This window comes from Rhinolophus sinicus, chromosome 7 (assembly GCF_057876585.1).
Source record: "Rhinolophus sinicus isolate RSI-liver-muscle chromosome 7, RSI-T2T, whole genome shotgun sequence".
NCBI lineage: Eukaryota > Metazoa > Chordata > Mammalia > Chiroptera > Rhinolophidae > Rhinolophus > Rhinolophus sinicus.
Window position 1 is genome coordinate 13,980,377 of NC_142507.1, and position 23,360 is coordinate 14,003,736.

At 39.3% G+C, this 23,360-nt stretch overlaps 2 protein-coding genes across 3 annotated transcripts in view; one reads left to right on the top strand and one right to left on the bottom strand.

The window, feature by feature from the left end:
- MTFR1 (mitochondrial fission regulator 1) overlaps positions 1-11,980 on the bottom strand; it is a 50,325-nt gene extending 38,345 nt beyond the window's left edge. The window contains exon 1 of one of the 2 annotated variants that reach the window (XM_074318929.2): positions 11,849-11,980. The gene's annotated coding sequence lies outside the window, so the exon portion shown is untranslated. Of the gene's footprint in view, positions 1-11,765 lie in introns of both variants that reach the window. The other variant, XM_074318930.2, reaches the window with a different exon arrangement.
- An 8,494-nt stretch (positions 11,981-20,474) lies between these two features.
- Positions 20,475-23,360, top strand: part of ARMC1 (armadillo repeat containing 1) — a 35,095-nt gene continuing 32,209 nt past the window's right edge. The window contains exon 1 of the mRNA XM_019710700.3: positions 20,475-20,678. The gene's annotated coding sequence lies outside the window, so the exon portion shown is untranslated. The remainder of the gene's footprint in view (positions 20,679-23,360) is intronic.

The following is a 23,360-nucleotide window of genomic DNA, read 5'->3' on the forward strand; positions in this document are numbered from 1 at the left end:
TTCTTCCTCTTCTTCCTCTTCCATTCTGCAGAGGTCCAATTTCAAGCATTCTCCATGCTATCCAAATCTCTCCAACCCTTCCTCCATCATTTCTCACCAGATGATGAAGCACACTACTTCAAGTAATAGAGAAGTCATCTGACAAGAAATCCCTCAAAGTCCTGTTACTCCACATGCCACACCTGCACCTATTCCGACCCCCTCTCTCCTGTTCCTCCTTCCAACTAAGTGTTTAGGATCCACCTACTCACCTCACAGGTCTCATTACACCAGCGCCATCCTCTATTACAGAAATTCTCTCTCCTCTCCCTTAACTTCAATCACATGCCATTTTCTGGTTTCTACCATCTGCATTTAAACCAAATAAAAAACTGAACTCCTTAACATTCCTCCTAAATCTGTTGCTCAAATGTGTTTCCTGTCAGAAAATGTCTTCATTATTGTCAGTTATTTCTTCTTTCTCTCATTTTCTACAATGAGTCAAGTTCTATTTTTCCTCATAAATATATCAGATCCCACTTCCATTGCCCTTACTGTTGTTCTACGCCTGCTCTATTATTAAACAAAATCTATTAACTAGACTAGTTGCCCCTCCCCCAATTTTGCTCTTCATTCTCAATATTGATGTCCTTTATAAATTGGTCTCTATTCTTTCCTATCCTCCCCATCTTTCACACTCTACTCTTTGATCCTGTCACAGACATAATTCTAGAAATTTAACGTGCTCTCTGGACTTTTATCCAGTATTCCACTTCCTTACTGTACCCCTATACCGAGCTAGCTCCTACTAATCCTTTGTTTCAACTTAGCTATCACCGCCTCCAAGAGGTCTTTCCGGATTAATCACAATTAGGGCCATCCTGTCCGTATGAACTGCCCTACGTAGCACATTAAAACAATGTACCTAAAACTGTTTACCTCCTCCACTGTACTTTAATCACCTTAAAAGCAAAAATTCTATCTTATTCATCACAGCAACCCCAGAATTTAGCAGTGTACGGCATAGAATGGTCAATTCCTATTTGAATATTAAATGAAAGACATCTAAGCCCAAGCCAGTACCTTTTCTACTCTCAATTGTAGGCAAATGTCTAAGAAGAAGTTTGCTTCCATTTATCAGTGAATGAGGTAATATTAGACATACCTTCCTTCCACTGAGGACAGTAAATAAGCTGGACAAAAATCATCTATTTGAAAGCATCAGAGAACTACCAAGGCAGAGAAGTATAACCAGACCAAGAGCTGGTTCTTTGAAAACACTAATACAAAAGATTGACCTTTAATGAGATTCGTCAAGGAGAGAAGGCACCTATTACCAACATCAGGAATGAAATGGACATGACTATGTATCCTACATGCATTAATAAAAGCATAAAAAGCAAAACAAAGCTACAATATAAGTTACTATGGATGGGGGTTGGTAACAGAAGGGAGCACGTAGGAGTTTTCTGGAGTGCATACAACTTTCTATTTCTTAACCAGGGTGGTCATTACATAGATATTTGCTCTGTGATAAGTTATTGCACTGCACATTTATGTTTGTTCATTTTTCTGTTACACTTTGCCTGTTTTATACTTCAAAACAAAAAAAGGTTTGGAAAAAGATGTCTCAGAATCAGGCTGCATTTTGTTTCCTAGGTGCTGTTGGACTATCTATATAACTTCTAGAAATTTTATAATGGCATGGCTTATAGTCACATCTATTCTAGCATAGTTATCATTATGTATTATGGGGAGGAGTGGTTGGCAGGGCAGAAGAAAAAACCAAGACTATATGAGAATTAGATAAACTTTGAAAACAGACTTTCTTTTCACTCCACAAATACTATGAAAATATATACTAGTGTAGAGTTAGACCAATTAAAGTTCATGGCTATCACATCAAAGATAATACAAAATACAGTAGACTTCCCTTATTCACAGTTTTGCTTTTCCCAGTTTGTTACCCAGAGTCAACTGTGGTATGAAAATATGAAATGGAAAATTCCAGAAATAAACAACGCATAATTTTTAAATTGTGCACCCTTCTGAATGGTGTGATGAAATTTCACTGACCCGTTCCATCCCATCAGGGTCATGAGTCATTCCTTTGTCCAGTGTGTCCAGGCTGTATATACTGCCTGCCAGACCCCCACAGTATCAAAGTACCATGTGTGTTCAAGGAACCCTGATAGTAGTAATTCTATGTCACTACTAGAATTAAGGATGACCTACGTCATTCGCCTCAATTCATCTCATCACGTAGGCACTATATCATCACAAGAGTACAGTACAATATATTTTGAGAAACCACATTCACTTAACTTTTATTACAATATATTGTAATAATTGTTCTATTTTGTTACTATTGTTAATCTCTTAATGTGCTTAATTTATAAATTGAACTTTATCATAGGTATGTATGTATAGGAAAAAATAGTACACATAGGTTTCAGTACTATCGGCAGTTTAAGGCATCCACTGGGAGTTGTAAGCGTATCCCCTGAGGATAAGGGGGAACTACTGTAATACTGCTTACAACTATTGCAATGTATGTTTTTAAGGTAGTTATAGTAATTTTCAGAAGTTAGCAGTGTAATTTCACAATAACTCTGTTAGCAATAATAACAAAGCAGTCATTAAATTTAAAATGCCAAAAACTTTAAAAGCTACAACATTAATGTAGAGCTTATTTTTATAAGGTCTTTGGAAACTACTCAAGGAAATTGCCATTTAATTATCTTCTTGAGAGAGGAGTATGACCATTTTACAGGAGATGTAGGTAGTCTAGGAAGATTAATAGAACAGTCTTATTCACTTGACTAAATTATTAGAATAAGATTTCCAGTTCCCAGAACACTAAAAGATCAGCTAACCCATATCAGTGCATCCCAAATGACAGCCTACATTCTGGTGTCAAACAATAACAGAAAAATAAGGACCATGAAGTAAAAACAAAAACTTATTTAAAGTTACTATACTTTGAGAATATGTCCTTCTTACCTTTTTGGTGTAAAAATGTCTTTTCTTTTAGGGTATGGGAACAGTAGATGGCTGTTACTTGATTTTTTACAAGATGTACTTAACTGTCACAATGAAAAGTTGTCAACCCTGTGTCAACGCCTTACCCTACTTTCTAGAAATTAAATTTGAAATTCAACTCTAGTGACCACTACTACACTTCACATCAGTCTACTTGAGACTTTAAATCAGAACACTTTACCATAATGTAAAACAATGATATAGTATTTGGCCTATGGGAACAACTTACTGGCAATAATTTAGCATTGGTAATCTACACTCTTCATGCAAAATTAAACCCCTCATAAAGTGATAACCCACACCTCAAGCTACTAGCCCTCTGACATCTTGTATAGCTGTTACAATACCATTGACTGTCTTCCCTATGTTGTACTCCACATCGCATGACTATATCTACCTATATATTTAGTTATGGTTGACATTCAATATTATTCTACTTCAGCTTCAGGTGTATAGCGCATTGGTCAGGCATCTACACAGTCTGTGACGTGATCCCCGATAGGTCCAGTGCACATCTGACACCTTATATGATCTTTACAACTTTGTTGATTCTATTCCTCATACTGTATTAACTACCAATTTGTATTTCTTAATACCTTCACCTTTTTTACCCTGATCCCAACCCCATTCCTATCACCCTGATAGATCTAGTACCTATCTGGCACCATCCCTAGTAATTACAATATTGTTGACTATATTCCTTATGCTATAACCTACATCACCATGGCTACTGTATAACACCCAATTTGTTCTTATTAATCCCTTCCCCTTTCACCCACCCTTAAGCCCCCTCCCAACTTAAAGAAGTCCCTCTAAGAGTCCTTGTAATACTGGTTTGGTGGTGATGAACTCCTTCAGCTTTTTCTCGTCTGGGCAGCTCCTTATCTGTCCTTCAATTCTAAATGACAGCCTTGCTGGGTAGAGCAATCTTGGTTGTATGCTGTTGCTTTTTATTATTTGGAATATTTCCTGGCACTCCCTTCTTGCCTGCAAAGTTTCTGATGAGAAATCATCTGACAGTCTTATGGGGGCTCCCTTGTAGGTAACTGCTTTTCTCTTGCTGCTTTTAAGATTCTCTCTTTGTATTTAACCTTTGGCATTTTAATTATGATGTGTCTTGGTGTGGGCCTCTGGGATTATCTTGGTTGGGACTCTTTGCTTCCTGGGCTTGTATGTCTATTTCCTTCACCAGGTTAGGAGTTTTCTGTCATTATTTCTTCAAGTAGGTTTTCAATTCCTTGCTCTCTTTCTTTTCTCCTTCTGGTACCCCTATAATGAGAATGTTGGTACACTTGATCTTGTCCCAGAGGCCCCTTAAACGCTCCTCAATGTTTTGGATTCTTTTTTCTTTTTGCTGTTCTGCTTGGGTGTTTTCTGCTACCTTATCTACTACATTGCTGGTTGGATCCTGTTTCATTTAATCTACTGCTGATTCCCTACAATGTATTCTTTGTTTCCATTATTGTATCCTTTATTTCTGACTGGTTCTTTTTCATGGTTTCCATCTCCATTTTTATGAAATTATTGAGCATCCTTATAACCAGTGTTTGGAACTCTGCATCTGACAGACTGCTTATCTCCGTTTTGCTTAGTTCTTTTTCTGGAGCTTTGGTCTGTTCTTTCATTTGGGATATGTTTGTCTCCCCATTTTGGCTGCCTCTGTGTTTGTTTCTATGTATTATGTAGGGCTGCTACGTATTCCGGTCTTAATAGAGTGGCCTTATGTAGTAGGTGTGCGTGGGGTTCAGTGGCTCCAGATGCGTCCCTTGTGTGGGTTGTGTGCCCTCCTCGTGTAGTTGAGCCTTGGTTGATAATTGCACATGAATGTGAGGGACTGACCCTTGGGCTCACTGGTTGTTAAGGACTGGCCTTGACTGCAGTGGAAGGGTTGTTGTGCAGGGGCTGACCCTACAGAGCAGGATCGGCCTCAGCAAGACTCTAGTGCCTGCCAATCCACCCCAGGATGTCGTACTTGGAGATGGTTGGGTGATGCTCCAGCTCATTTTGAAGCTGGCCACTGGGGGCACCAGCCCCAGGACCACCTTGGAGGGGATCCGCTTTAGGTCTACTTCAGCCACAGCTGGTGCCTCACCCAAGGCCACCTAGCGGGAGCCAAAAAGAAATCTGCAGATGTCTGCCGCCTGTGCTGTGCTTGGACGTGCCTTTGAGAGGCCAAGCCATGAACCAAGGCCGGCTGCCACTAGTGCTGGCTTAGGACTGCTCAGCCAGAGGTACAGGGCCCGCTCGAGCCAGACAGATGCTGCTTGTCTGAGTTCCGCGAACCTTTGAGAGATCCTAGGAAAGTGCACCCACCTTGAGCCCAGGCAGGCGGTCTGTATGAGAAAGACAATGAAAGCAGCCTGGGTGTGTCCCAAAGTTGGGCGGGGCCAGGTCTCAAATCGCCAGGGCAGGGCGAACAGTGGAGACCCAGAAATGGCAGCCGCCAGCATATGTGCATGAGGAAGAGGAAGGGCTCAACAAAGAAACAATGGCCTCTGCCAGCTCCAGGAGAAAGCCGCTTCTCCAGTCCCCGTCCCAATCCAGACAACTCAATTCCCCACTATTTGTCCCTGATGCCTTTCCTGCTGCTGCCCCAGCGCTGGAGCGCAGGGCGAGTGATGCTGTTGGTGGGTACGTCCCCGTGCAGTCTCTTTACAAGGAGCGCCTGTGAGTGCAGCTGCACTGTCTCCCTCAGTCACAATCTCCGCTGTTTTTCACAACCAAAAATTATGGGGACTTCTCTCCCCAGCACTGGAGCCCTGGGCTAGGGTTGGGCTGGTATCTCTCACTTCTTTAGGGTAGGAACGGACCACCACAGCCGAAATGGCCCTCCGGATCTTTAATGGTCACACACGGGTATGGACCAGCCCGTTCCAGGTCTCTGGGCTTCCTACCAGTCTGGAGGTGGCTTCTTCTGCACCTCCTTAGTTGATAGGCTTCAGTTCAGCATGACTTTAGGTGATTACAATAATGGTTGTTTTATAGATTAGTTGTAATTTTGATGTGGTTGTAAGAGAAGGTAAACATAGCGTTTACCTACTGTGCCTTCTTGGTTGTCCTTAAAAGAATCTTTTGAAAAGACATTTCAAGTATCTTAAATGATCCTGGACATCAGCAGCAACAAACACACTCACTACTTGAAGTCAGTTATTTGTTCACTAAAAGTGCTGCCCTTGGGCCCAGCAAAGTGATGAAAACTCACTACCAACAGTGATTTTGATAAATTATGTAATAATTACTGTCCCCAGCATATTATGTGTGTCAAAACTTCCTTACTGGCAAATTATACCTTTATAAATTAAGATGTTTAGTTTTAAAAGCTGGTAAGGGTATTTACCATCAATGAACCATTAGTTGTAAAAGAGAAAAATCTAGAGGCAAACTAAATGTCCATCAATAAGAAAATAATGGGTACTAGATTTATCAGGGGGATCACTTCATATACTATACAAATCCCTAACACTGCACTGTATACCTGAAACTAGTATAAAATACTGAATGTCAACTATAATTTAAAAACAATACACACACACAGTCACGAGATGTAAAGTACAGCATAGGGAATATAGTTAGTGGTATTGTAATAGCTATATACAGTGTCAAATGGGTAGTAGACTTGTTGGGGTTATCACTTTGTGAGGTGTACATGTCTAATTATTAAGTTGTTTTGTACACCTGAAACTAATGATTAAAAAAAAAAAAAGACTGCCACCTACCAAAAAAGAAAACAATTAAATTCAATATACCTACCCATTCAAGTTTACGGACATTAAAACAAAAAAAAGACAGATATACATGAAAGGATTTCATGATAAAACACTAAATAAAAAAGTTGCAAGCTAACATATATGTGATTCAATTTTTCAAAAAATAAAACGAAGCATAGAAATAGTGGTAAAAAAGATATTTTGCATATACACACACAAGAAAAAGATTTGAGAAGATACCAAAGCTTAACATTGGCTGTGTCTGAGGCTTGGTGATAGAATCTTCCACTTTTTCTTTTTCACACTTATGCACTTCTGTATTATTCACATGGTTTTTATCAAAATGATAAACTACTTATGGAATTTTTAAATACCAATAACATTTTCTAAACTAAGTAAATGAAATCTAAAAAGTAGAGATAAAAAAAATATTCAAACTTTGGATGATATAAGTAAATAATCAACACTAGCAATATATAAACTTTGGGAAAACAAATAATACTTCCCACCTTCAGACATTATGACTTATTATTTTTTTATGACATGATTTTTGTCATATCTGAATGCTAGTGATTTAGTTTAAATCAACTAACTTTTTAAAAAACTAAATAAATTTAACCTCATCCCAAGCAATAATATCTAAGTAATCAAAGCTCGCTATTTCAGGATATTTTTTCAATACATGTTAAAAAAAACTTAACTATAGGTTGCACTCTTTCTACAAGTCCAAACAGATTGGGATAAAAAGAGATACCTTGACTAAAATAAATACAAAGTTGACTCCTGTTCCACTTAAAATCATTTCTCTAGGATACTAGCCTACTCTATTGCAAGTACACACTATATATCACATCAATACCTACCAGTATACAAGTATTCCATGTCAAAAAAATTACCAACAAAATTTCTTAAAGAAAACTTAGTTATACTGTTTCATATATTAATATATTTAAAGAATGTATTACGATGTCTATGTTTTTTAGAGATTTAACCTGATTTAACTTTCCCATTTAAGCTGTCTGACTTTTCACATTTTAAACTACAACCAACTCACACTAGTCAAATCCAGTTGCATAAATTAATCTGTTAAGTGGTATCAAATATTTATACAATTTATTTGGTAATAATTACTTGCAGATTGACTGGCTGGCAACAACTTTAGTATCATAAATGAAGGAATTGTTTCAAGAGGTGTCATATGCTGGTCCCTAAAACTGCAGCCCTGAGTGCTCTGCTAGCAGATACACACATTTCATTTTATTAGCCATTATACAGCACTTAAGAGACAAAAGACAAGTAATGGAGAAACTTTTGCAACTTGCATATAACAAATGATTAGTATCCCTAATGAATATAAAGTGCTTGCAAATCAAGACATAAAAGATTACAAGCCCAGTGGAAAACCAGAAAAACATAAGTAGGCATTCTTTAAGTAGAAACACTAATAGACAATATTTTTTAAATGTTTAATGATCTCACCAAATAAACGTTAATTAAAATTTTTATCACTTTCCCCCATCAAAATGGCAAAGGTGAAAAGGGGGACAACCCAATATTGGTAAAGGGACAGGCAAAAAACAACCTTTTTGGTAGGCAACCTGGCAATATGTACATAAAGCAATTTTATGTCTAGAAATTTGTCCTAAAGAAATAATCTGATGCACAAAAACATGAATAGGAAAAGCTGGCTTCTTAAATATTATGAATAATTGTTTAAAACTCTGGACACAAAAACATCTAACAAAAGAGGCTGTTGTTTAAATACAGAGTGGTATCTCATGAGAGACTAAGCAAACACTAAAAAGATGATAGTTTTAAGTCTGAAAAAGAAAGATGGTCAATACATAATCCAGATTACAAGATATTGTCTATAATCTCACTTTTGTAAAAAATGTGTATATTGTGTTTCCCCGAAAGTAAGACCTAGCAGGACTTAATATAAGACCCGGTATTATATTACATTACATTATATTGTTTATTATAGTAAAATAAGACCCAGTCTTATTAATTTTTGTTCCAAAAGATGCATTAGAGCTGATTGTCTGGATAGGTCTTATTTTCAGGGAAACACAGTAGCCACTTCATTAAAAAGGTCCAGAACAGGGGCAACCAGATGGCTCAGCTGGTTAGAGCTCGAGCTCTTGACAACAGGGCTGCCAGTTTGATTCCCACATGGGCCAGTGAGCTGCACCCTCCACAACTAGATTGAAGACAATGAGCTGCCTCTGAGCTTCCAGAGGGGTGGCCGTAGGGGCAGCTGGATGGCCCAGTTGGTTACCGCACAAGCTCTTAACGAGGTTGCCGGTTCAATTCCCTCATAGGATGGTGGGCTGCGCCCCCTACAACTAAGACTGAAAACACACCTGGACTTGGAGCTGAGCTGTGCCCCCCACAATTAGATTTAAGGGCCAACGACTTGGAACTGATGGGCCCTGGAAAAACACACTGTTCCTCAATATTCCCAAATTAAAAAATTAAAAAATTGGGGAAAAAAAAAAAAAAGGTCCAGAACGGGAGTTGGCACATTTTCTGCAAAGGGCCACATAATAAATATTTCAGGTTTGTGGGTCACACGGTCTGTCACAACTAACTAAAATCTGCCCTTGTAATGAAAAAAGTAGCCATAGACCATCTGTAAATAAGTGGCTCAATTAAAAAAGAAAATCACTTATGAATACTAAAATTTGAATTTCATATCATTTTTACATGTCACAAAATAGTCTTAAAATTTTTTTCCAACCTCTTACAAATGTAAAAACCATTATCATCACCTCACAGTTCAAACAAAAACAGACCTCAGGCCAGTTTAGGCCCTCAGCCCACAGTTTACCAACCCCTGGTCTACGACACACACTAGAGCATCATCGGTTTATCCTTAAATGATGGGATTACAGTGTCATCTTATTGCTTATCTAACTTGTGTGATTTGTATCAACAGTACACAATAAACATATAAAACAGTCAAGCAGCTGAGCAGTAGTAGTTAACATTTCAAAGAGCAGTGATACAGTAATAATACTCATCACCAAGGCTGCCCAAGGCTGTAGAAACTGAAGTTTACCGGCATTTAAGAACCCACTGCACCACGGTACCATGCTGTCTTTTCTTCTCTTTTGTTTTTTCTCCATTCCTTTCCTTATATCCATAAATTCACCCGTTACCCACATTTATTTCCTTTATATTCACCAGGTCAATTCACTAACCTTTTCACATTTCAGGTGAGATGGCTGTGATCATGTCAGTTCTTTGCTCAAGTTAAAACTCACCTGGCACTCAAGCTCCTTCACAGGTGAGTCTAACCTTACTTGCGAATTACTCCCCTACAGTAGGAATTCTAAACTCCAATTTAACAAGTCTTCTCTACTGGCCTCTGAACAAGCCCAGCTGTCTCTAGTTCATTATTGCTCTAACACTGGATGAAGATTCTGTAGTAGGAATAGTAGACAATTGGGAAGATGAGGGATACAAATGAAAGCATTCAGGATAAACAGCCAGTATATATTAAATGCCAAAGGACGTAGAGACTATTCACCAATGTACATATTTTTTCACTTTTCCATTCCCCTTTAACTGGCATGTATACAGAAAAAAAATTAACACTTGTACTTACTGAATTACACATATACTTTGCTCATAACTTTAAATTCAATTGTATTAACGTTTTACTGTTTCAAAGAAACAAAGATACCTATACTAATACTGTACTCATGTAAATTTTCAGGGTTTTTCTTTTTCCACTATGGATTTGTAGCTCAATAGAAATAATTTTCCATGGCCGTTACATTTACTCCACAATTTAGAACGTTCAATTATGGTTAAAAGAGCAAAAAGTTTGCAGGGATCAGGGTTAGCATTCTAAATCCCAGGTGGGCCCCCACCACACATGAATGTGAACTTAGGCAAACTGCTTAACCTCTCTAATTTTTCCTTATCTGTAAAATGGGATATCTACTTCACACAGCTGTTGTAAATATTAAACAGATGGAAACAATTTGAGTGCTTCATACATATTAAGAACGCCATAAACAGAAATTAACAATACTAGACTATTATTACTGCTCAAAACCAGAAACGCCACTGCCAAGACAAAGTTAGTTGTTACCTCTGTTTTCAGTGATTTTGAAAACCCGAACACAAGACAGTGCAACTGCACGGTCGGAGAACACCCCACCACCTTCTTGTGGCACTAATTAATTTAGTTCCGTCGACACCTTAACGTGTGCCTTATTTTACACAACCCCTCTAAAAAGCAAACAACTGGAAAAGAAGCATGGCAAATCCGTAGAAATATGCAGAAGAGATGAAACATATGTCAGGTATTCACTTCAGATTAACCGAGAGAGGAAGAGCAAGCCGGGCCACGTACTGGTAATTGCTGACATTGGATGATGGGGACATCAAATTCTTTACACTATCCTCTCGACCTCTCCACAGTTTGAACACTTCCATAATAAAACGTATTTTTAAATGTCCAAAGGTCGAGCTTTTCTTTAGGACTTAATGCAAATTCTGGTCATGTTCAGGAAGATACACCGGGAAATGATGGGAGGCGAAAAGTCAAACAGAAACACAAGCCAGGTGAGGCCGGAAAACCTCCCAGGTAGAACAGTACTGAGCTCCTCCACCCGGAATGCCCGAGGCCGTGCCTGGAGGTGCAGCCACGGAATCCCAACCGCTTAGTCCAGGGAAACAGAGCAACACCCAAGGGAACAGCCGCAAAGGGCGGCCTTCCAGTGACTGTCGCCTGGCGGCCGGCGCGCGAACTGCGTGCGGGCTCCCAAAAAGAGACCGAAGGGCGGGGGAGGGGCAGATAAGAGGTAAATGGGTGGGTGGGTGAGTCCCAGCCCTTCAGGGCAAGTCAGCCGACTTCCCTCCGCTCCGCCAAAGCTCTAAGCCCACCAGGGCCCTCGGCCGCCCTCGATGCCCAAGACCCTCTCCGCCTCCCTTCAGCCACGGCGCGGCCACCCAACCAGCCCACGAAGCCCGCCGGCGTGCCCACAAACCCGAACCCGGCTCCTTAAGCTCCTGCCCTGTTACCAGGGCTCCCCACCGCCGTCAGGCCCGCAGGCGCCTCCTAGACCCCACGCCAACCGCTTTCCCGAGTCCTTAGCCCCAGTTACCTCAGCCGGGCGGCAGCGAGGTGCCTTCTTCTCAGCTACTCAGGCTTCCAGCTTGGCGGTCCCGACGCGTTGTTGCCAATCACCTAATCTCCGCCCCTAGGCAGGGCCAGACTGACCAATCATCTGCTTCTTCCGGCCAGGAGGCGGGCACTGAGAGCCCAGAGCGGAAGGCGAGGCGACCGCCCCAGCACCGTCTGCCGCCTCTCACAGCCAGTGCGCGCACGCGCGGGGCTCGGCGGGGTGCGTAAGCTTTCGCTTGGATTTTTCTTTGTGGCCTCACTGCTCATCGCCGGGAAGTACTTTGTAAACCTAATGCTGTAGGTGTGCAGGAAGACCCACATTCAGAATGTAGCGTAAATTGTGTATTATTTTTAAAGAAGTTGTGAGTTTTAAGCCCTTGTTAACCCAACATATGCTGAACCCTTTCCCATGCTGCAGGGACTTGTCTTCAGGCGGCAGATCTGCGTCTGAGGACCTCATATCTGGGGTGTGTTTGTGTTTATGGGGAGTGAGGGTGCGGGGTCCTACAAAGTGTCTGATAGATGAGGATTTTATTTTACGGTCTCCAGTTCCACCGTTCATTTCCTCTGATTCATTTGGACACATGCTTTTTCATAGTTGAATATTCCAGGACATTCTGGACTTCAAAGAATTCTGTCATGAAAATATGACCATTACATTTATAGCTAACAGTGTATTCAGCATGGTAAGGTGTGTAGGCCTGATAAAGGATCCATAAGTAGGGTGAGAAATCTGTCAGTATTTCTGTGGGGCCTTTGTTGCTGGTTGGCTGTCTCACTTTCCCTCCCGTTGTAATTGATTCCAGAGGTCACTGGGCAGGCACCCCAGCGAGCTCTGACGTTCTTATCCCGGTTGCCCAAGTCTCTTCCTGGAGAGGGTTTTCCTAACTTCAGCAAAAGCATTAATTCATTTACTCAACAAGGGCTCTTGGGGAGTCCACTATGACGGTACAAAGAGTTTTTAAAGACTTGAACCACGCCCTCAGTGAGCCTAAAGGCTAACAGAGATAGAAATACAAATTTGACGTATATAATCAAATGTTAGGTATAATTTGAAGGTATAGAGGGAGTCTGGGAGCTAAGCCTGCCCTGAGGCTCAGGAAACAACAGAGAGGACTGAGTGCTAGATCTAGGCTTTGGGTGTACTTATTACTGCAAAAGTGTCATTGAATCTAGCATCTCTTAGCGGGCAGAGCTAGGAAATATATTACCACCACGTTTTTTAATTCTTTGTTTATCTCTCTGTGATAGGCATCCTCTAAGATGGTCCCCAGTGATCCTGTCGCCTGCTGTGTTTCCCCAAAAATAAGACCTAGCCGGACAATCAGCTCTAATGCGCCTTTTGGAGCAAAAATTAATATAAGACCCAGTTTTACATAAGACCCAGTATTATATTATATTATATGTATTATACCCGGTCTTATATTTCACCCGGTCTTATTTTACTATAAGCTATGGGCTTCATCCACACTCTTTCCAGGTCTTGTTTTACCTAAGACCAGGTCTAATATAAGACCCGGTCTTATATTAACTTTTGCTCCAAAAGATGCATTAGAGCTGATTGTCCAGCTAGGTCTTATTTTCAGAGAAACACGGTAGTATTCATGCCCTTGTGTGATCCCCTTGCCTTGAGGGTGGGTTGGACTTAGTGATTACCTGCTAATGAATAGAATACAGCAAGAGTTAGGGGATGTCATTTCCAAAATTAGGTTACAAAAGTTTGTGGCGTCCATCTTGCTTGCTCTCTCTTGGTCTCTTCTTCACTTGCTTTGAGAGATGCCAGCCATCATATTGTGAGCTGCCCTAAGGAGAGGCCCACATGGCAAGAAACTGGGGAAGGCCTATGGCCCACAGCCAGCAAGGAACTAAGGCCCCATGTCCACCAACATGTGAGAAACTGAATGCAAACAGCTATGTGAGTGAACTTGGAAGAAGATCCTCTCCAGTTGAGCCTTCAGAGGACTGCAGCCCCACTGACACCATGATTGGAACCTTATGAGAGACCCTGAGCCAGAGATACCCAGCTAAACTGCACCTGGATTCCTCACACACAGAAGCTTTGAGATAATAAATCACTGTTGTGGTAAGCTGCTACTTTTTTCAGTCATTTGTTAGAAACCACTGGATAACTGGTATGATTTCTGTCTCTTCCACGAGATTGATGGCTCTTAAATTTACTTTGGAGCTTGTTTAAATATACATAAGCCCCAGCTCCTTCCCAGAATCTTAGGTGATTTTTCTGCATAGCTAAGTTTAGAAACTAATGTAGAAGGTTACAGGGCAAACCCTTTGGGGATTTTAGAAGAAAATAGACTTTTCTTTCTTTTTTTAATGTATCTGATCCTGGAGTTCTTTATCCAAATTAATGGCTCAGCATTCTTGGCAGAATCCAGAATGACTGAAATTTCATCTGCTAGTTGGAGTATTTATTAAACAGAGGAGAAAGAATCAGAGCTTTCACTCACTTTGTGACCTTGAAAAAGTCCCTTGACCTTTCTATGCCTCCCGATTCCTAACAGGAAATTAAAGGATTATAATGCCATTATTTAAGCAAGAGATTTATGCCTTATTAAGTGTATATTAGGCTGGTATATTAGGTGACCAAGACTGATTGTGGGCCAGCTTCCTTGTAGAGATTTAATAAAAGGTCAGAATCCCATTTGTTCATGTTGATAGATGGTGAAGCTGAATTCTGTTGTAGAAAGAATGTGGGCTTCCAAGTTAGTCAGACCCACATGCAAAATACACCCCTGCCACTATCAGCTGTGTGACCTTGGGTAAGCCAGTCAGCCTTCCTGGGTTCTCAATTTACTGACGTGCATAGTGGAGAAAAGAGCTACCTCAAAGGGTGGCCCTGAGGACAGTGGAAAATACCAAGGGCAATGCCTGGCTTCTCACAAGGGCCCAATAAATAATATCCACGCAGGGTATACAATCAGCTCATGTGGTTGTGATCCAGTGGTTAGTAGTGGTTAGTAAATGTCCACATGTATCTCTCAGCCTGCTTCTCTTATTAGGTTTAATGACAATCCCATTTGGTGAGATAGGAGATAGGCTGAATAATTTGCAAATCTTATACAATATCCTCCTTGGACATCCAGACCCTTTCTCTTTAGTTCTGCTTTTTATCCAGCTCTGATTGCCTGTCTATAGAAAATATAACACACTGCAATGGGCTTCAAGTGGTCCTGACTGAGAATCCAAGCAAACCTAGCTGGTAAAAGACCATTGGGTAGAACAGTGAAGTGCCATGTGAGGCGCAATTTAACACAAGGTGGCACTGTATGTGTCTGGGAGAGGTTCAGCTGCAGGACAGCCGGTGAAGGCTAATTGGTGGGCCAACATCATCTCACATGAGGTGAAAGTTCAGAGATGCAGGTAAAAGCCTAATAATTCAGACCCATTGGTTTCAAGCTCTGATCACTATTAAAGGCAGATATTATTGGGAGAAAATAACATTTAAGTTCACTTCAGTCATGTAAATCTTGGTGCAAACAAATGTTTTTACCATGGTGCCCAATGAAGAACTGTTGAACTATTTCGATTTAATCATACACTTGGGTGTATTTGATGGTTCTGAGCCTTGAAACTACTTTTTCTTTTCAGATCAGTGTACAAAGTGATCTGATGTATATCCAAAAAGGTGAAAGGATCACTGCCTTCTAGAGACTACGCCATTCCTTTCTGTAATCTCGCTCTTGGGATAGTCCCTGACCTGCAGAGCTCTTTTTTTACGTTTTTAAATTGTTTTATTTTTTAAATTATGATTATGAAAAATGCAAACATACACAAAAGTAAGCTTATACAGTGAATCCTCATGTATCCATCATAGAGCTTCAACAGTCAGTAGCTCATAGCTACACAGGGCTTCAGCCACACCCTTTCCAGGCCTCTGTGTTCTTTGTTTTGGAGATGCTGGGGATGAATGCTGGGGCCTCTAAAAGCAAATTCTTTGATTTTTTTGAAGCTAGTCTCAGACATGTCATTTCAACCATAGATATTTCAATGTCTATCACTGAAAGTTAAGGAGTCTTTTTTAAAAAACATAACTATAATGCCATTATAAGGCTTAAATCATGGATAATTGTTTCTTAATACCGTCATCAGTTCTGTGTTCAAATTTACCTGGATGTCTCATTTATTTTTTATTTTTTTACAGTTGGTTTCTTTGAATCAGAATCTTAAAAAGAGCCACACATTACATTTGATGTATGTGTCTCTTAAATATATTTTAAACTACATAACCCCTTCTCCTGCCTTTTGTTTTGTTTTGATGAAGAAACAGATTTTTATCTTGTAGAAATTTCCTACATTCAAGATTTTGCTGATTACATTCCTATAGTGACATTTAACAAATTCCTCTGTCTCCTTTTATTTTCTGTAAACTGGTAGTTACATAAAAAGCTTGATCTGCTTCAGGTTCAAATTTTGGCTAGAATACTTCATAGACAGTCGTGTGCACTTCCATCAGAAGCTACATAATGTTTGTGTTTCTCTACTTTGTAACAGTAACAGCTCTTGGTGAACTTTGCCTAGATCCATGATCTCTTTAAATATCAACGGTGATATTCTATCATTCTTTTTCAGTTATTAGCTAATTGTTTAACTTGAGGAATGTTTGTAAAGAAAAGCAAGTTGAATGTTTGTTTCTTAATATTTACCAGTTTTCAGAATAATTATTCCACATCAACTATTGATCCTGGGGGAAAAGTAAGGAAAAGACACATATAAGAAAGGCAAGTTTAATGCTTAGTTTGATTCTCTCTCTTTATTTACCAGTTTTCAGGAAATTGAGTGGGTTGCTTCAGATTCTCTAAAGGTGACGAATGATGTCTCTTTTCCTTACTTTTCCCCCAGGATCAATAAGCACTCATGAATGTTATCACTATCTATTAACTTTTATCTGATCTTTTCTAGGTAGATTCTTATACAGAGAGAAGTGGGACTAAATGAACATTTATAAAACATTGTTTAGGCATTGGGCTGGGTGCTCTTAAACTATTTTATTTCATTCCCACAGCAGTCTTGGAAGGCACATGCCATGGTCTCTGTTTTTTGGAAGAGTCTGATGTCATCAATAGCAGAGTGACCAGTACAAGTCACACAGTCAGGCAAGTGGTCAAGCTCAGACTTGTCTGACCCACATGGCACCATGTAGCTTTTTAAATGAGGTCCTACAGACACTGAGTCACTAAGTAGGGCTCATTGGTTACCCTGCCAGCCTCCTGTCTTACCTCTTATCACATATCCTCCTCAGGCATTACTGTTTCGTGACTGTTTGTCATTCTTGTTCTTGAAAAGCAGCAGTTCCCTGGAAGTGCTAAATACCCTCTGCCTTATAACCTAACACATAGATTTTTGCTGAATACATTTTGTTACATTTACATGTATGATTTCATTTAATGCAAATTTATCACATTATATATAAAACTGTATTTACCCCTCTCCTCAGTGCAGTTAGTTTGTTTTTAACTTTTGTGTGGTGGGGTCCTAGTCTCTCAGATCCTATTCTACTCATTCAGGTAATATATGCTGAAAACCTAGGTTGTATCTCTCTATATATTTTCCATACTCATACAATAGCATATAAAGATATATATACTTACGTAAACATGTGTAGGATATGATTTGTTATTGTTTTCAAAAATCACATAACATACATACTTTTATGCACCTTTTATCACTTAACATTGTGGAAATTCCTCAACATCTCTTCTAATAGCTCTAATTTCCTTATTTTTAACTGGCTTTCTAATATTTTTTTTGGCTTTCTAATGTATTTTTTCATAGTAGTCTATGGTCTATAGATGTACCATCATTTATTAAAACATTCCACTATTGCTGTGCATTCATTTGATGTTGGTTTTTTTTGTTGGTGTTTATTTTTTGCCAATATGAACAGTGCTGCGATAAACACCTTTGTTCTTATGTGTTTGTGTACTGGTGCTTTTTATTTCGATGGCTTATGGGATTGCTGGATCAAAAATATATTATTTTTTATAATAGCTTTGCTGAATTTCTTTCTAAGAGGCTGTAATAATTTACATTTCCACAGCAATATCTGACAGTCCTCTTCCTACCCATTATCCCTGCCAGCAACTTGATCTCATTTTGGTTTTTACTAGTCTGAGCAGCATCAAGTGATTATTCTCATTGTTATATTAATTTGCATTCCTTGTTACACGTGAGTTTCAATGTCTTTTCATGTTTACTGGCCACATGGATTTTTCTCTTAAATACCAATTTATATTCTTTACCCAATTTCTATAGTGTTGTTTATTCCCTTCTTGACAATTTGTAATTGATTTTTGAATGTTACCCTTGTCAACCGAGCATAAAGAATAAGGAGGCTTTGGCTAGAAGTAAATGATGAAGATTTATTGAAGGGTCTTAGGATTTGCAAATCATAAGTACAGCAAGGCAATACCCAGAGTGTTTTAAAGGAGAAGACAGAAAAGCTGAGAGTTCTTATAATAGAAAGTACATTCTTGAGAAACCCTGCACTCTTAGCCTCTGGATTGGTCCAGGATGATAATCTTCCAGATGTCCCATGGTCTGGATAATGGATGTCAGGCACTCTGGATATGTAAACATTCTTTTCTATATCCTTCAGGGGATTATCAAAGAATTTATATATATATATATATATATATATATATATATATATATATATATCTCATAATTGAATGAATGAAACTGCCATTATCTGTTTCAAGTGTCTTAAGCAACACAGCCATTGAGAAACTTGACATTCCATTTGTGTTCTGTGGCAAGATAATCTGAGGCTAAGAATAAGCAATGACTCATAATAGCAGTTAGTGTAATTTCACTGGTCTCAAGTTCGTACATTTTTAGTATGAGAATATATATTCTTAAAACCTTAAACACTTGCCCTTGGTTGGTAATACCATAGGTGCTTACGAAACTGGTAATTACTTTGTGAATATATCCCACTTTTTAATGCCATTTACTCTCCATTTGCCAGGAAGAATGTCTCTATGTCAGAAGAGTGATTATATTTTAGATTGTGAAATAGAAGACAAATACTCTAGTAAACATATATTCTGGACAGTGCTACAAACCTAAGTCATCAATTACTTGTTGGAAAAATCCCAAGTGTCTTTTCTCTTTCTAATGTACAAATTAACCTTAGCAAAAATAGCAAGTTTACTTTCCTGGGTTAAGGAGTTGTTTTTAATAACAATACTGAATGAGATTTCATTTACTCAATCACATGGGTTATGTTTAACCTGACTGTGCCCTTTGGACTTCTTATATTTACTTTTTTACAGCTTTCTACATTTACAATTTTATTTTCCTCTTTTTTTTTTTTTTTTTCAGTTCCAGCAGTTGAATGGTCTGGTTGATTGTTACAACTGAGGCTGGTGCTCCTACCACTGGACCTACCATCTCTTTTTTCTTTGTATTTCAGACTCAGTGTTCACTTAACCACCTCGCCCTCCTATGACTTTGGGAAACAGAAACCCTGCCAGACTTGTTTTTGCTAAAGTTCATATGGTGTGAGACCTTTCCTGTTCCGCTCGTTTACTTCTTGAGCTTCTTAAAAGGAAGAGGATAACCAAGAATAAGGGAAGTCAAAGAATTTTGAGCAAAAGTAAACGTTTGGTTTTTAAATTTACTTACAAATGAAACTAAGTATTGGAGACATTAGCATAGACTACAGTCCGCGATATATATTCTCACCCACTTCTTTCTCCATTAGAGGGCTCTCAAATTCCTTCCGACTTTAATATATGAGCTATATGGCAGAATCAAACGGTAAGAGAATCCAAAATCTATTCAGTGAGGTTATTGAGTGCAATGGATGTATCATGCTCAGACTGGGCTGTGGGATTTAGATTACTTTTATACAGAGAAATTAAAAAAAAATCTATACCTAAACAAAAGAAAACTTAAGTGACTGCCATCGATAAAACAAGTATATAAATCCTTACTTTGATAAACTAATACAAAACTGTTTAAAAACTATTTCATGACGAATTTTAGAAATTCCCTTTGATAGTAAGTTCCTTTCCCCTACAAGAAAAAAAGATAAAAATCGTTCCAAAGTAGAATTTACTATTTAAAACAAAAAACTGTACTTCGTGGACTTCGCTCTGCTAGGAAGACAGTGGACATTAGCAAGAAATAAACACAATCCAAGAAATGCCCAATATTGTGTTAATGGTCTTAGAAAAAACTCAAAACAATTTTTAAATATTACGAATTAAGACTCAGAAGCGAATGAAATAATATGCAACTGCTTCATTAGAATTGAAAGCGTTGCTGGAGAAAGAAACGTTCAATTTGAATTCCGGAACGCAGCAGCGAAGCTCCTCCAGCGCTGGCACGCTGGGCATCGTAGTCGGGAAAGTGCGACGATTTATCAGCTGGAATCAAGTTTCTTCGCGTAGTTCTTGGTGGACGGAGAGGCGTTTGGTCCAAGTCAGTGTTACTGGGTTCTCATTGGACGCTTTCGTTTAACGCTAAGTGCATTTCCCTAGGTCACCAATGAACGCTTTAGTGTAAGAAAGCCATCGCGGATTGGATATCTTATCCTCGCGTTGGAATGGTATCAGCCAGTGAGAAGGCAGAATTGACGGAGGTGTCAGGGTCATGGGGGAGAGTCTGTAGAGCCTTTTTCCGCTGGCACCCTCGCTCTTTGAACTACTAAAGTCTGGTGGTTTGCTGTCGCCGAGGCCGAGGCTGTGAACGGAGGAACCCGCTCCGCCCCTTCGGGTCCCTCGTCCTCATCCGTTGGTGTGGCCCTGATGGTGCGGCAGACTCTGGACTCCTAAAGCTCTGGAGCGGTATGTATGGTCCAGGGGCGGCAGACAAAGCGGTGCAGCCAGGAAGGCCGCTGAGAGCGGACCCTGCACCAAGTCGGCCTGGGTGGCGGCGCGCCGCTTTCCTTCTTATCAGGACCCAGCAGCGCGCCCCACTGAGCTCTTTAAAGCTCCCTGAGCCCATGTGTTCTGTGAAAATGTTAGCTTTATCCACTTCCTCTCCGTCCCTCGCACGTTCGATTTTTACGAACCCTAGCATCGTTAATGGGTGTCATTTCACTTCTTCATCTCCAAGTTGTTCATTGGTAACTTTGTATTCGTTTTGTGCATCTGCGTGTCTACAGTGAGAGCAGAAGGACGTGGCTGTGTTTGGCTTCATTCAAGAGCGACCAGTGTCACATCTCTGTATTTTAAGAACCGTTATTTGGGGGCATTCGTGCGGTTAGCAACTGCTTTCGAGGTAGTGTACTGATCTATCAGTGCGGTGCGGAACATACCCCAACACCGGGAGGAATAGAAAAGCCCCCATAGGATCAAGTATTGTTCTCGTATGGTAATTGCCGGTGCTGTTATATCATCTTAAGTTCTTATTTGATCTGGACAACCACTCAAGATTATTATGTGAGGAAACTGAGGCTCGAAGGTGGCCCAGCGCTTCACCAACTTCTAAGAGAGTTAATTGCTGGTAAGGAGAAAGCCAGCTCTAATCTTAGATTAGATAACTTAAAAACTCTTTCAAAACTCGATTAACTGACTGTCGATTTAGGTTGTGTCCTCTGCAGCTCTTAGTATGTGAAAGCTAAATAATTCTTTTGAGTTGAGTGGTAAATCTTGGCTGAACGAAAAAAGAAAAAAGACATCTGCCCAGTTACAGCTATCACCTAACTTGTAGCTTCTCAATGTGGTTCCCTGACCAGCATAGCCTTCAGCTGAGAGCTGAATGGAAGTACAGAATTTCAGGCCTCACCCCACCTATTGAATCAGAGTCTGCTTTTTAACAACATCTCTTAGGTGATCATAGTGCTTGTTAAAGGTTTGGGGGGCATTCATTGTCTTACAATGATTTGTCCAAATTGAACTAAACAAAAGAATAAAAGGTATGCAGTATATTCACTTGTGTTTTTTAAGACTGGAACAATAACGAGGAGAAGCTGTGTTTTTTTTTTTCTTTTCATTTTTCTCATTAGATATGATTTTGTTTTAAAAATTAGATATGTCTGTATTGGCAATTTTAGCTTAGCAGCCAAAAATCTTAAAAGAGACATGAATATTTAAATAGTAATCCAAAGCTAACTTCTAAGGTATCAGGTGCTGGTCTTAAAATGGCTGAGACAAAAGAAATATTAACTACAGCTGCTGACAGTTAAATAAAATTTCAAGAACTTTCTGTTTTCTCATACAATCTGTGCCCAAAGTTTCCCACCATAATTTTCCCCCACAATTTTGTTGCATTGATCAAGAGCTTCTCGGCAGTTCCTTTGGAAAGAGGAGATGGTCTTTCTAGTTCATTAATTTGGTTATCTGGCAATAAAACCAAAACCTAGGCCCAAATTCACTTACCCCTCATGTTGCTCAGTAATTAAAGAAAGTATCTTGTAGAGTTTTAGTGTTCAGGGTTTTATTCAGATGTTCTTAGCCATGTTAAAAAGATGCATTTATAGACCAAAATAAAGTTTTATGGCTCTTAATTGCACCAGGAATCAGCTGGTGCACTTATTAAACTAAGTCTTGGCCCCTACCTCCAAGGATTCCCTTTTAGGTCTGGACTTGGGTCTTAGAATCTGTATTGTAATAATCCACTTTATTCTGATGTAGATTATCCAGGTCTACAATTTGGTATTAGTATTTGAGATGAAAAATGCAACTAGAAAGCAAGCTTATTTTCTTTCGAACCCAATGCCGTACTTATTGTAGACAAAGGAAGGAGAAGAGAGGGTGTTTTTTATTATTATTTACATTTTGGTTCATATGTTGCTATAAAATTGCTCAGTTAAGTGAGTTTAAAAGGGTATTTAAAATTGTGAGGTCTGCCAAATTTGGGAGTAAGAGAGGGTAGGATAGAATGACTATCAAAGTACGTTGTTTAAAAAAATATTTTCCTATGAAGGGTAGATTTTTATCAAACAACTTGAGTATTTGTGAAATTGGTAGAATTAACACAAAAAGATTAAATGTACCTAATACATGTATTGGAATTAAAGTATATCTTTTACTTACCTGTTCCCATTTTCTCTCATCTGTTCAATAGCTATTTTATAAAATCTGCTATGTGAACTTGACAGTCCACAGATCATTTCACAGGATTCAGGTACTTCTCAGAATAATGATAGCAAGAATATTCAAATAAGAAAAATTAACTGTAACACAGAGGAGTTATCTCCTGAAGTTTTACACAAAAACCCATCTAATTTAGTGGAGCACCTCACAGCTTCTGCCTGCCTTTCTTGCCTTCATTTAGGTGTCAATAGGAAATCCAGCAGTTGGCCACAGCTTCTGCCTCTGCTTATCATGTTAGGATCTTTGATACTTTCGATGTGTGATATTCCCAATCTTTTCCTAGGCAGATCCTTATTTGAGCCCTCTCCTTACCAGTGGCCTTTGAAGATTGGAAGTTTTAACCATTTTTGACTTTTGTTCATCTCAAAGGAACAGGAAGGCCATGATTTTTTTTAGAATCATTCCCATCGAATAGTTAGTTCTCTAAGG